The sequence below is a fragment of the Pocillopora verrucosa genome, chromosome 6 (genome assembly GCF_036669915.1).
Source record: "Pocillopora verrucosa isolate sample1 chromosome 6, ASM3666991v2, whole genome shotgun sequence".
NCBI lineage: Eukaryota > Metazoa > Cnidaria > Anthozoa > Scleractinia > Pocilloporidae > Pocillopora > Pocillopora verrucosa.
In genome coordinates this window covers 7,553,761-7,567,621 of record NC_089317.1, presented here as the reverse complement: position 1 = coordinate 7,567,621, position 13,861 = coordinate 7,553,761, and the positions used below count along the sequence as shown (strand labels likewise).

The 13,861-nt window shown below is 37.8% G+C and overlaps 1 long non-coding RNA gene across 1 annotated transcript; it reads right to left on the bottom strand.

The window, feature by feature from the left end:
* Positions 1 to 1,813, bottom strand: LOC136276925 (uncharacterized). Its single transcript, XR_010718061.1, has 3 exons — positions 1,675 to 1,813; positions 1,423 to 1,488; positions 1 to 75 (listed from the first exon to the last, which is right to left on the bottom strand). It is a non-coding gene; the product is annotated as an uncharacterized lncRNA (long non-coding RNA).
* Positions 1,814 to 13,861: the final 12,048 nt, after the last annotated feature.

The following is a 13,861-nucleotide window of genomic DNA, read 5'->3' as shown; positions in this document are numbered from 1 at the left end:
CTGCCCTGTTAAGATTTCCTGCCTTCAAAAAATCACAATATGAGCAGTCAGAAAATGATGGACATGTAATAATTTCTGAAAAAGAAAAACATAAAATAAATATTAATCAAATGTGAGAGATATTGACAGTCACAAAAATTCCATTTAAGGTGCTATATTTATTCCTTTAACTCCCATGAGTGACCAAGACCAAATTTCTCCTTATAATCAACCAAATAAATGACAAGAATTACGAAAAATTTCAATTCAGGGATAATTAGTTGATCCAATACTAAATCCTCTGAACTAACATTATAAGAATTGTATAACTGACAGTAAGGAGAATTAAAAATTGGATCTGGGAGTTAAAGGGTTAAGGCAGTAATTGTTGCTATTGAACAGTGTAATGAACTGAAGAAAGCTTTAGGACAATCTGAAAGACATAGATGACATAAGGCTGTTTCACCCGATCATGCTGAAAAGGGGTTGTTCGAAAATAATTGCACCCAAGAGGAATCCTATAATGGTAAAACCTTCAGATATTTCAATTCATGGGTACTGCATGTGTTTGCTATTTTTAGAACACAGCAGGTTGAACTGGGAACTGAGGAAATTTAATTTGTAAATATGTCATTCAACAAATTGCCGAGGAAACTTCAATAGTTTTTGGGAAACTTAGCTTTGAATTGGCTGTTGCATAATTTAACATCTGCAGACTATTCAGTGGTTCCTGTTACTGGTAAAGTAAAGCTATATGCTAAGGCACAAAGAAAGATTGCTTTGGGATTAGAGTTCAAATGCTCAATAACCTCTTCAGTGCACACTGAACCTCAATCGCCATTTTCTTTCAATCCTACCCTCCTCAATGGTTATTTGTTATGGAAATAATTATTCCCTATCTTTTGGGTTTTCTGTATAAGAAAGCCTCTCTGTTAACATTATGTTTTAGCACTATTAGATTTATCAGCTTACATGCACCAAATAAGAGTCACATTTTGTGGAAAATAAGTTAATCATATAAAGACTGCATGATTTGTCCCAAACATTACTTGTGGTCAAATGTCCTATGGTTTATCGATCAGATTGAATTGAAAGGCACAATAATTTTGTTGAAAAAAATATCATCGATAAATAATGCTTAACTCGAGTTCTCGGATAACATGTCATTGAATTAGAGAAGGCAAGTCATTCTATGGCACCGAAAAACGAACTGTGAGTAAAGGCTTTCGCTTTCTCGAAAATAGCAACTTCCGCCTAGACTGATACGTATTGCGTGTTCCAATCTTCACTAAAGCATTTCCCTGTCCCTTTAGTCTAGATCAGAAACGACTGCTGGAAGTAAAACAGCTGGTCTGAGTTCAAAACAGACCCTGACTAAAGTATGAAATTCAAATAAAGTGACTTTTTAGTGCGCATCAATTCATAATTCATGAATCTACTTACATCTCAGAATGGTGATTTAAACGAAATAATTACACCCGGGGTATGTGAAGAGGCTACGCAATCGTCCTGAAAAGAGAAAAAAAGTAGCTTATGTATCAAGTATATCTTCACCATACGCTTATTTCCAAAGGCTTGTGTTAAAATTTTCGTAATCATACGCATTTACGCGAGTGAAATACCGAAAGTCAACAACGGCTTATTGAAGTTTAAGTTAAAGTTACGGAGTGAATAACTTAACTATGTTGTCTGTACCTGCTCTTTCTTCGGGTCAACTCTTCTCATGGACAGTAATGTGAGTTAAACCGATTCGTTTCCTTGTTTCCTGATCTTCCGTCGAGAGAACGAAGAAAGTCATAAAAGGTAGGTATTCCAACAGACTCAAGGAAGGGTGATGTTATATCGAAGGCGTTCGTCGAGGGTCGAACACACAAGTTTATAGTACAGCGGTTAAATAAAAAATATGTCATGTAAGCTTCAGCACTTGTTCCCCACGAAAAATTAAAAAAAGAATTGTTCAAGATCGTTCTGAACAAAGGAACTATGAGCTCCTGCGGCAGTTTCTTGATTTTGTTTGAATATTTTGTGGTTGTCATAAAATAACCACTGAGATATATTTCTTTTGAACAATTTTCATGGGATTTTTACCTGTAAGATAAATGCGAGTTTAAATTATTTTTTTATAACGGGCACATAAAATAGCATGACACCTACCGTTACTATTTTCTTCCAGTATCAATCATTAGGAGAAGAAGAATTATTACTAAATGCGCGATCGCGTAGTTTATAGCGATTCCCAAAATCCTAGATTCATGAAAACAAGCCATCAAACTATACTTCTCTGTTTTTGTTTACTCACATGTGGCTCAGATCAAGATATACAAAAACTAATAAAAATGTTTTCAGTATGTTTGAGCTATTAACTAGGTTATCAATGCGCTAATAAGCCTAACAGTAACGTTTGAATTTTAGACGGTAATGTCGTCTCTTAAAAAGTAAATTATGAGAGAAATTCTCCTTGCAGCGTTGAGTCCATTGAGAGAAGTTCAATGTTTTTTACTTACGTAATACGAAAAATTTGTCAACACTGAAACGTTAGATAATTCGTGAAATAACGAACGGGAATTTCAAGAATTGTACACACCCTACGTTTATGGGAAATTCTGAAGTAAATGGATGTAAATGACCTTCCCGATTTTGTTTCCTCAGTATGCGAAAAGCTCGATGGATTCCTCCACTAAAATACCAAGAAAAGTTATAACATTTTCGCGGGTTACGCAAAAATCGAATACTACTGGTACTTTTCATTATATTTCAAACTCTTTTTCAAAAGGAATTCTCACCTTTGTTGGTCCGTGGAGGCAATGCCGAGTTTCAATGCTTACGATGGTAAACGGTTTGCCAAAAAATTGGATCGGTGCATTACCACCATTGTGTTCAAAGACGGGAGACGCTGCAAATGTATAATTTGAAAAAGTATTTCGGTATACTAGATTACGCACTTAGAGTGATTTCCAAGGGCTTTCCTATATATGAAATACTTTTAAATATTTCAACACTTTCACGCCCGGAGCATTGCGTAAGTTTTTACAAAATTGCGGCCAAAGATCAAGTCTCTACGAGGCCCACACCGAATTGATAAAGGCAAACAAATCAGCTAAAAATAAAAGAACCTGGCTACCATTTTTCGAAAACTTCTTGTGATTTAATTCCTTTGAGTGCAAGGCCTTCTTTACAAAGCATGTGGAACTAATAAGAAGAAATCTCTCGAGCGTATCCTCGAACTCGTCTCTTTTCCCGTCGAAATAACCCAAGAAGTACTGGTTTTCAAAAGAAAAATTTTTAAGGTTTTCCTCAAGGAAGTCAATCTCCGATTTATTTAAAGAAGAATGATTAGTCGCCGCCATCATTACGCATTCCGCATTCTAGTGTCTTAATCAAAAATTGTCTTCTGTTTTTAGATGTCATCCTTCCGCGGGCTTTCGCAATATTCTCGGGTTTCATAATGTCCCCGCTGACCAAAACTACCGTGTACTCTTACCCTCGACGAATGCCTTCGATATAGCGTCACCCCTCAGAGAAGGGAGTTGTTAATGACATGCGCAGATAATATTATTCGCAAATGAAATATAACACCTAAAATCGAGTAACACTATCACGCAATGAAACTAGCTTTCCAATGTGTTTCTCGGCCTCCGGAAGAAAGATCGTTCAAAAAAATTGCAACGGCATTCTTTTAAGGTTCACATGAGAAATGAGCAACCTTTTTTTTCTCCTAAAGCTGGAGACGAGTTTTCGTTAGAGTTGCTTCCACGCAACAACGCGTGATTCACTTCATACCACCTCTTACTACAGGTCACGCATCTTAACGAGGCACGCACGGCAGATTTCAAATAGCATCTTATCACCAAAACTACTGACGAGTGATGCGTTCGTCTTCTTATGTCTTCAAAATTTACGATCCCCATGCGACCATTTCTTTCAACAATTCAAACACTACAACTAGTGTTCGAATTCCCCTCGTCGATTCCACCGCAAGAAATAACCTGTGCCACCCAAGCTTCGACTCAAATGTGAAGTACGAGTCAGATAACATAACTGCTTCATCTTCGCGGCAATATCACGCTGGTATTTTGATTTTCCGATCGACAAGAACGGTGATCAGGAATCGATCGGTTTGCTTACCTCATAAACGTGACCGCAGACCAGCTGCTGAGTGAAAACAGTACGGTTCAGTGGCGAGGGACGGGGTGGTTTGGTACGACTGTCTGAATGCAATGATGAAGTAAAACATCATTTGATAAGCTGCCACCTGTCTAAAGAGGTTATTAGGTGAAAATGAGCTTATCTTGGCAAGGATTGACCTATTTCACCTCGCTCAGGAGGATAAACAAAAAAAAATGTGGATTTGCTATAGGCATCGCCACACTCTGGGAAAGTTTTGGAGAAGTGCAAAGGTAACACTTCATTATCCTGATCATGATGGTGTCAGGAAGCGTATCCAAGGCAGAGATGTAATACCCTTGCATATGTCTCAGGACATTCAAAAGCTGTTTGGAGTTATTATTCCAGTTGAATCAGGTAGTCTTCAGTAACATTTTCTGTTATCTATTTTTGTCACGTGACATATCTGCTTGAAAAGAGAAGAAATTCTTTATTAGACGAAGGGTATTTAAGTGCACATCACGTTGAAAAAAAATATATCTATGTGTAAGTGCTTTTAATTACAGATGGAAATATGTACAATGTTGCTCGGTTGATAATCAATAATGTTTTTGTAGAAGATCAAATCACCTGACAACGCAATACAGCTATTTCAATTTACGTTGTCGGATCAAAGCCTCAAGCCTACAAGACAAGACCGAAGGGGAATATGGGATCTTAATGAATAATTATCAGCAAAATTAACAATGCCTCGTCCATACAGCGAAGATCTCCGATGTCCATGTCCATCTCGCGCCGACAACCCCGAAAGCCTAAAATTAATTCTAATCTACCCATACCGCCTTTCGGTCTTGTCCCGTACCCTTGAAGCTTTGATCCGACAACGTAAATTGAAATAGCTGTATACTTACTCATGCGTACGGTTCACAATTATTTGCGGTCAGTTTTCCTCAGTTTGTATGATTCTCATTAACCAGTATGATTTAATTTGCAGACTAAAACACCCCTTATTTGATTAAGAATAATAAAAGTAAACAGTGCATGTCGGTTTTTAATTCTTGATGGATGCTACTGGGCTTTACTTTTAACTGAGAAATTTGCAATCGCTTACCTCAGCTCTCTGTGCCCCATGCCGTAAGAAGCACAAGAAAAAAGTTGATGATAGTGAGTCTTGGCTGAGAAATAAAAGGTACTGGTGGAAAAGACACCTTATTCTATACCACTGATGACAAGCAAAAAGGTTATATGGGTACCCGGTTAAAAATAAATTGATAACTCTATTAATTAATACCAGTTCTAATTTAAAGGAGAAAGTTATGAGAATAAAATAAAAGTTGTCTGTTCCGAGAAGCATGCCTTCACTGTTTAGACTGATAGTCCAAGAGCTTTTTGAGCATGTATTCGAATATCTTATGACGATAAGCCCACCACCCATCCCACCCCACGCTATGCTGTTTTTACTTAGCGGCTGGTCAGTGGTCACGTTTATGAGGTAAACAAACCGATCGATTCCTGATCACCGTTCTTGTCGATCGGAAAATCAAAATACCAGCGTGATATTGCCGCGAAGATGAAGCAGTTATGTTACTTGATTCGTACTTCACATTCGAGTCGAAGCTTGGGTGGCACAGGTTATTTCTTGCGGTGGAATCGACGAGGGGAATTCGAACACTAGTTGCAGTGTTTGAATTGTTGAAAGAAATGGTCGCATGGGGATTGTAAGTTTAATGAACAATTTCAAATTTTGCCGCTTGAATTGAAAGTAAAGTTCATTTGAATTGCTTTCGTATGTATTTCTGACGGTTTTAGATTTATCTGCTTGATTTATTTCGGTTACGCTTCATGTTGACAAGTCCCTCAAAATGGCGGCCAAACTTGGAGATTGCCGAAAATTAGGTAAGTTCACAGAGTTAAAAAGTTCTCGTAAAGGTCGGGCCGCAAAGTTTTTTTCTTTAGTTACCTTTTCTATGGCACCTTCTTCCTAGCTATGTTAGTTGGATCAGTTAAGAACGCCTCACTTTTTCAAAAATTTAGCTTGAATTTGATCGGTTTTGGCGTCTGTGATTTAGGCGAACCGATAAGGTGTCATTCAAGTCTTCCTGTTTCCTTGATCGACACGTGATGTTTACGAAAGTCGCCTCGATAGATAAAATAGAGTTAATATACATGGCTGTGGTATTTGTTTCTTGCTGAGTTCCGTAGTTTTTTGTAAATTGTCCTCCAAAGTTGTATGAAATTAAAGTCTTGAAAAGTGTCACGACAAGCCTTCGCTCGAGTGAAATTTAATTTCCGTAAAACTCTGAAAAATAAAGAGATCCGATCAAACTGATTGTGGTTTTAGTATAGGTACATGAATGTCTTACAACACACGAGAAATCGAAGCGAAATCCGTGTCTCAAGCAAAATCGACCGGACCGCTCTTATAGAGACACTCTCTTAAATTTTAAGATTAACTTACAGCACTAGCCTCAGGTCAACGCTTTATGGTCAAGAAAAGGTATAACGTTGTCACAACAGAAAGAACAACCGGTTACCTTAAAAATTCCATTATAGGAATTACAGAATTTGTGTCGAAATATCTACGCTGTAACAGGATCTTTCATTACAAAACCTCAACTTCGACTGCGGGTCTGTTTAAGCAACCATAATACTGGTTTCTCCGTTCGCTACCACGCAGCAAAACATTTGAACATTAGGGTATAACGTTTTACAGATTTAACCAAATGTTTGTCTCACTGGGAATATAACTCTTAACTCTTACACTCGAAGCGTGAAATTGAGGTCAGGATATTGAAACGAAACCTATCCTCGATCGCAAGCTTTACTCTGTTCCAGTTAAACAAAACACTAAATCAACCTGTTGACAAAATTTTTCGCTTGCCTATACGTTGGAACTCAAAGACACCTGATTGCTTGTCTAGTAAGTATTGTATGTCGTACCCTTAAACGTTTCTTCGATCGTAGATTGATGTATTTTGTGTACAGCTGAATAAACTGCTTGCGTTGAATTTTCATTCAGCTTCGGACGTAGCTTAACTGTTGCTTATGTGATTAAATTTTTTCCCGTTTTGACTATCAAATATGATATTGACTTCAGGTGGCTTTAATTTGAAGAAAAATTGAGAGGTAAAACGGATTACCAAAAGGTGAAAAAATTTGATAACTCACTGATTCCATTCGCTCTTGTTTCTGACTTTAATTGAAATTTTTATGTCTAGAAAAGCCAAAGAAGTGTCGGGAATTTCCCAGGTATATTTCAAAGCCAGGCGAAATGAATTGATAACGGTTATTAATTGAGTCAGCTCATCTCTGGTAGAGGAGGTGGCGCTGATACAGTCGTCGATGTAGCGACCGTAGAGTTCAGGTTTGGGGCCGTCGTATTGACTGAAAAATTGGTGTTCGATAAAATCTACGAAACAATTGGCGTAGCCGAGTACCATTTTGCTTTATTAAAAGCAATCAACTTTTCTACCCCGCATTTTTTACCCCATGGCTCGGGTGTCATCTTTCCTTGAGTGTTTTCTTCAATACACCCATTTCATTTACATAACGATAAAACAAAAAGACCAGAGAATCTATTGAGAAGCTATTAACAAATCATATTTTATTCGAGCGTTAATCTGAACTACATATTAACCTAACAATTTTTTTTCTGCTTTGTGAAGCCTCTGGGTTTGGGTTTGGGTTCGATCAAATTCTTGATCCACATATTTTTTTAAACACTTGGAATTCAACGTCTCCTTTTTACTTTTTTGGCTACTCAGGTTTTCTGATGGGGTCAATTTTTCAAATTCAATTGACAGAATGAACCGACATGAATTTATAGGTAACATTTCATCTGTACAAGCTTAGTGGTCAAGTTGTGTGGTCAATTATTCCAATAGGTTCCTGTCTCTGACTTGTTGGATAGATTGGACGAGATTGGTATAGCCAACCCATATCAGGTGCGGACTCATGGAACAACTGTTAAATATAGTGCACATATTATAATAAGTATACAAAGTAATTGTACGAAAGACAAAGGTTCATTGATTACGGATTACTTCCATTTCTTAAGCAAGACCACTGAATTAAAAAATGCAGGGACTTAGAGTCATTAGCCGGTTCCAGGCGTTCAGTTAGTAAAACAGAACGAAATAAATTAACTGTGCGATACTACCAGCAAAACAGTATGCGACTCGACCCACCCCTCCCCCGTTTTTTTTTCACTCAGCTGGTATCATCGCGTCATATACTGTTACGCTTTGCATTTATCAGGAAATGTACGTGAAACGATAAGTAGTCTTATTCCAGCCAAAACAATACACTGGACGCCGGGAATAGCAGGGAGCTCCAGTATCTGCATCGTAAGTCCCGTCGCCAATCCATTTATTTCCTCTTTCGTGACAAAGCGCAGTTTACGTGAAGATAACTACCCGTAATTCCCAACGGACTAACTTTTGTTGACTGTTCCAAAATTGTATGGTCAGCACTCGTTCTCATTATTCTTGTTTGATCCTCTCTTGGGTACTCGAAAGAACAGTAATGATTTAATAAACATCTCCAGGGGGGAAACCTGTGCATTTTAATGGTGAGCGTTAAAATATCATCACACTTTCGCGAATTATGCTCCTGATTGTGACGACAAATCCTAGGAGATAATGTTATTTACATGCAAGGTGATAAACACCGATAAGATTCCCAAAGAGATCGAGGAGTACTCGAGTCTTACACATGGTACAGAGTTTCATTTTATTCCTATACCCTGTAATTATAGCAATTTTTTTAGATCAACACGTCTATTGACGAAAGGACATTTACATCAAACTACGTGACTTTTGACTAATCCTGGTCAGTCAGTCCTGACTCAAGACTACCCGCGTAGGTCTCTGAAGTTAAGTGACACCCCTATCGAAGTGTAAGAGAATAGGCTAATGACCCTCTTTAGGGTTCTCGCTATGATTGGATATTTTGCAAGAGTATATCAAAAGTTAACTGGTGAACACAGCTGTTAAACGACAGAAATAACACTCATGATACTCCTACCAATTCAACTACCTTATGGTATATGGCAAAAACATCTACCTATGGTGAAAATCTCGTACAGCAAAACTCCATGACTCCATCTGCAGAAAGACAAATCAAACAAATATAAATTAGGTGACTGAAGACATTAACATTATATACGACAACTAAAATATATGTATTCTCTGACAAAGCATAGACTTCATGTCCTTATTAAAATTGATAACACTTACAGAAAGATGTTTTCGTCTTGTCACGAGTGTGGGACAAAGAAAAAATTCTGAGTTCCCACGAGGAATCGAACCTCAGACCTTCGGATTCCGCGCTCTGATTCTCTCTCTTATTTTTATTTACAAACATGAATCTAACGACATCGCTGACCCTTGCAGTATGCAAGACGCGTGTCATACGAACTTCATAAAAGAACTCGCGCACCATAGAGTCTCTGTGTCTCAGTGGTAGAGCATCGGAGAACGGAATTCGATGGTCTGAGGTTCGATTCCTCAGTGGGAACTCGATAATTTTTTTATTGTCCAACGCTTGTGAGAGGATGAAAAATATCTTTCTCTATTTCTTTGCGGAGCTCAAAACTTACCATCTCTGTTATCCTATTGATAAAACTTGTTGGAAAATTGCTACAGCTGATAATCAGGTATACTTACACGTCACTTTTGGCGGTATATTTACCATACAACAAGGCCTCATAAGCTGTCCACTTCACGGGAAGACGGCCCTAAAGATTTCAAATATTCTTTGAAAAAACTTAAAAATTATAGGAAGCGACTGGTCAAAGACAGTGATATTTACAATTATACTCGTATACGCATAGCTAATATTTTCATTACGGTTCCATCCAAGGATTCTGTCGTCGAAATCAGGAGTATATCAGCTCTACCACAACAATAATCGTGAAAGATCACTAAACTAACCGATATGTAGTACCGCCCCCATCTCCCATTGTTCATGATTACTTTAGTCTTTTGTTCATAAATATTTTCCTGCTGCACATCTCTGGCCATTCCGAAGTCTGTCGCATCCATCGAAAAAATTTGAAATATTGTGGCAAGTCGCCCAAAGTTCTTTTTATCTCCTACTTTCATATTTTGTAGCCCAATATGTCCTAATTATTGTGGTATAGTTTTTTTGTAAAAATATATTTTCGTTTTCGAGAAATGATTTTCTTCGTTCGACCGCTCAAATATGCAAATTTTCACCTTAAATATTACCCAAATTGTGTGACCTCATGTAACGAATTTACTCGACCTCCGGTATTTCTGTCGGCATAATCCTTTGTTTTATCATCTAAACTTAAACCCCTGTCATTATTGAAGCTGCCAAAGAAATATATATTTTTTGATGAATATTTTTGTCCGACATACTTTTTCTATGTCGAAAAGTAGCATCACAACAAAGACAGTTTTAACAATGACCGATATGACAGAATCTACTGAGCTTCTAGCTTTTAAAAGACAAATGGATGGTTATAAAGTTACCGTAAAAATTTCCTTGTGTATTTGTGTTGTTCTATCGTGAGATGAACTCAAAGTCCGGCAAAATTTACTTGTTAGCGACTATGAAGTGTACATGGTGTGCCACATCAGTCACTGCAGCTGAGTTTTGCTGCGCTGTTATTCCGAGCGATCCTTATGTTCCGATGAATTCGGCTGTCGTTCATTCATAAAACTAGCGCCTTGAACAGTTTGTTTTCTACCTTGTTATGTGAAAAAACTCACGTGTTTTTATGAGCCATAATGCGGCTGAAGTTCACTGAACATTTCACTTTAAGATTATGTTTTACAGACTCAAAAAACTTCGGGCAAAAGTGTTAAATTCGACCTGCCGAACTATTAAGTTTGTAAACTATTGCAGAATGTGAACTTTGATGGTTTGACATTTTTGACAGTTTTAGTCGTGTACACCCAATCAGATTATTTGTACCATTCTAACAGGGATTCTGATCGGCTTATTGTAGCGTGCTTTATGAGAGTCTAGAGCATTCTGACGATGCCGTTGTTCGCTTTGAAAACAACGTTTGTTTTGAAAATTGAAAGTAATGCGAGGGGAATTTAAGGGATTCTTTTTTATAAAACAAATAGAGAAGCCTTGAATGTGCTCTGTTCTATTGTAAAGCACCCAGGAAGCGGCTAGAGCACTCAAGAAGTGTAGGGAGAAACACGAGACGCATATCACCTTAACCCTTTACACCCTTACATCAGTATTCGTGTTCTCCATACTGCTCTATGAACATTTACTAAGGTGCTGTCTAACAACTAGGAGTTTCTTTAGTTGGTTATGTGTGATCCAGTCGTGATATTGTGAGGGGGAATCAGATGTTAGTCACTCTTAGTGGTTAAAGAGTAAAGAATAAATGAAGGCCTACATTCGAGGACTTTCTCTCTCACCCTGATCGCCTGTTAAGGACACAAGCCAGAAGGCTCATTTTTATTGAATTGATTATTGATTAGTTCACTAATTTCAGAATGATCTTAGATACTTACATGGTTACAATGGTTATCTGTTTTTTTCTGCATTGCTATTGGTTTTGTAATCGGACCTTTCGGCGTCACCACGTGCATATAAAAGATGAGTTTAGCGTCCCTTTAATCAGTTCTTCTTAAGTTTTGAAATGTCTTGGCAAACTTTCATTCTTTCTCGTTTTCTCAACCTTTGGCACAAGGGGGACCGATATGTGAGTACTTTTGTAACTGCTTTTTTTTTTTCTAGTTTACCTTTTCAGTGTCGGGCGATAATATACGAATAGATATTCCGTTGTATTGCCGTATTCGCGATTGATTTAAGATTTATAGGCCGAAGTGGTACCAAATGCAAGTGAACGCCCACCATCTAGATAAGAACAATGGGCTGTTATCCAGCCACCTAAAATTTTTGTAATTTGTACCAAAACGTTCGTACTTTGTACTGTTTTATTTGCATTGCTCTGTGTCATTTTTAATCTCTTTATCGACGTTTAGGCCCAGTTCTTTACACGCGATTCTTTGATTATGCATTCCGCGACATTTCATTAGATTTATAGAGCTTCGTTGTATTGTTGTTTCAGTTTACGATCGATAGATTGACTGTGCAATTGATCGTGATTTTTCACGGTTGATAGTGGTTCGTGGTTGATTGCTTTTCAAGAATAAAGATTCGTGCAAACAGTCAACTTTGGTTTGTTATCTCGATCTGTAAAATAGTCCCTAACACCTCGTTAACCGCGTTTTGGAGCGACGCCCCTTGGAACTTGAGAATCTAGATTTTTTGGTCGCCGCAAACGCTAAATCGCCCCTGGATAACTTAAAGATTTATCGCAACCTAGAAGTACACAAGCCTTTTAGTATAAAAAGAGGTTGAAATGAAAACACTTTCGCTAGGCCGAACTTGTGCAAACGAGTAGAAATTATCAACTCATCTTCCTATAAAACAAGACAGTTCCTAATACGACACCTAATCACACCTCTAAACGTTTGCAATCTTCTCACACTTGCAGGAGATCAGCTGCCATCTTTCTCATCGCTGTTCTGTATCGATCCACCCCCTGCAAATCCCACAAAAAGCACACAATATAGCTATCCGCAACATGTCTAAATGCTAATGATATTCTCTCAACGTAGTTTACAAAGACATATCTTGATTCTTTTCTGTAATTGTTTCTTTGCAAAACATTCTATACTATCCTTAAAATTGATGGAACTTAACCACAGATCTTTTTACTGACACGACCAACGACTGAAAGGAGAATTCGAATACTTGTGACTTACTTTCATATCATCGTTAAAACTGGAAAGCCATGGCTATAGCATTTTAAACTAGACAGTACAGACCAAGCTCTTTAACAAGCGTCAGGGAGAAGAACTTGAAATTTCCGCCTGCCCTCGTCTAGAAAACACATGTGCTTTAATTCCTTAATAATACTGTATATCGAGATACTTGAAATTTAATTTTTTTTCTGATGGTAATAACCATTTATGTTGTTGATTCTGAGAATGTGGCACTTGACAATTGGTTCATACGTCAGCGTGCGTTCATCGAGGTATGAAGCACGCGGGAAGTTTGGAGAGCACGAAAGATGCGTAAGAGTTGCTCGAGGCGTAGGCGTAACTATAGCTTCTTGAGTGCTCTCTAAACTTCCCAAGTTCTTCACATCTCGATGAACACACAGCTGACGTATGAACCAATTGTTTTATAACATCTTCAACCCGATGGAAACTTTTTTCTCTAGGGATATGTTTGTTGACGTCATGAGCGTGCACAATAGGAATATGAAGCACGCTCGCGAAATTGAATTTGATGAGACAAATTTACTAGCTATGTTATAATACTTATTGGAAATATTTTCACATTTTTTCTTGAACATCATCGGCTTATTTGTGCAAGTTCACTATCGATATTATCAATCCCAAAAAATGAATCTTAACCTACTTTTTGGATACTTGATTTGGTAATCCATGACAGCAAGGCTGCTGGCATCACACTTTGCCTCTCACCTTAAAATGAAGGAACGTTTAACATACAACCAAAAAAGAGAAAGAAAACGACTTCCACGTCAAGTTCGCATCACTACGTTCTGTTGAAAATAAATCTATCACTGCATTAAGAGGTTCATCTTGCTTTAGCAGAGACGAGGCCAATTCGACCGTTACAGATAATCTTCAATTTTGAGGGGTAATTTTTTATACTGCCATGTCAAGGAATTTTATCACTCACGACTACCTGTTGCGCAAGTAAAAAAGAAAATCAGCGACAAAAAATTGACCTAAGCGCGCCGAAGGAGCTC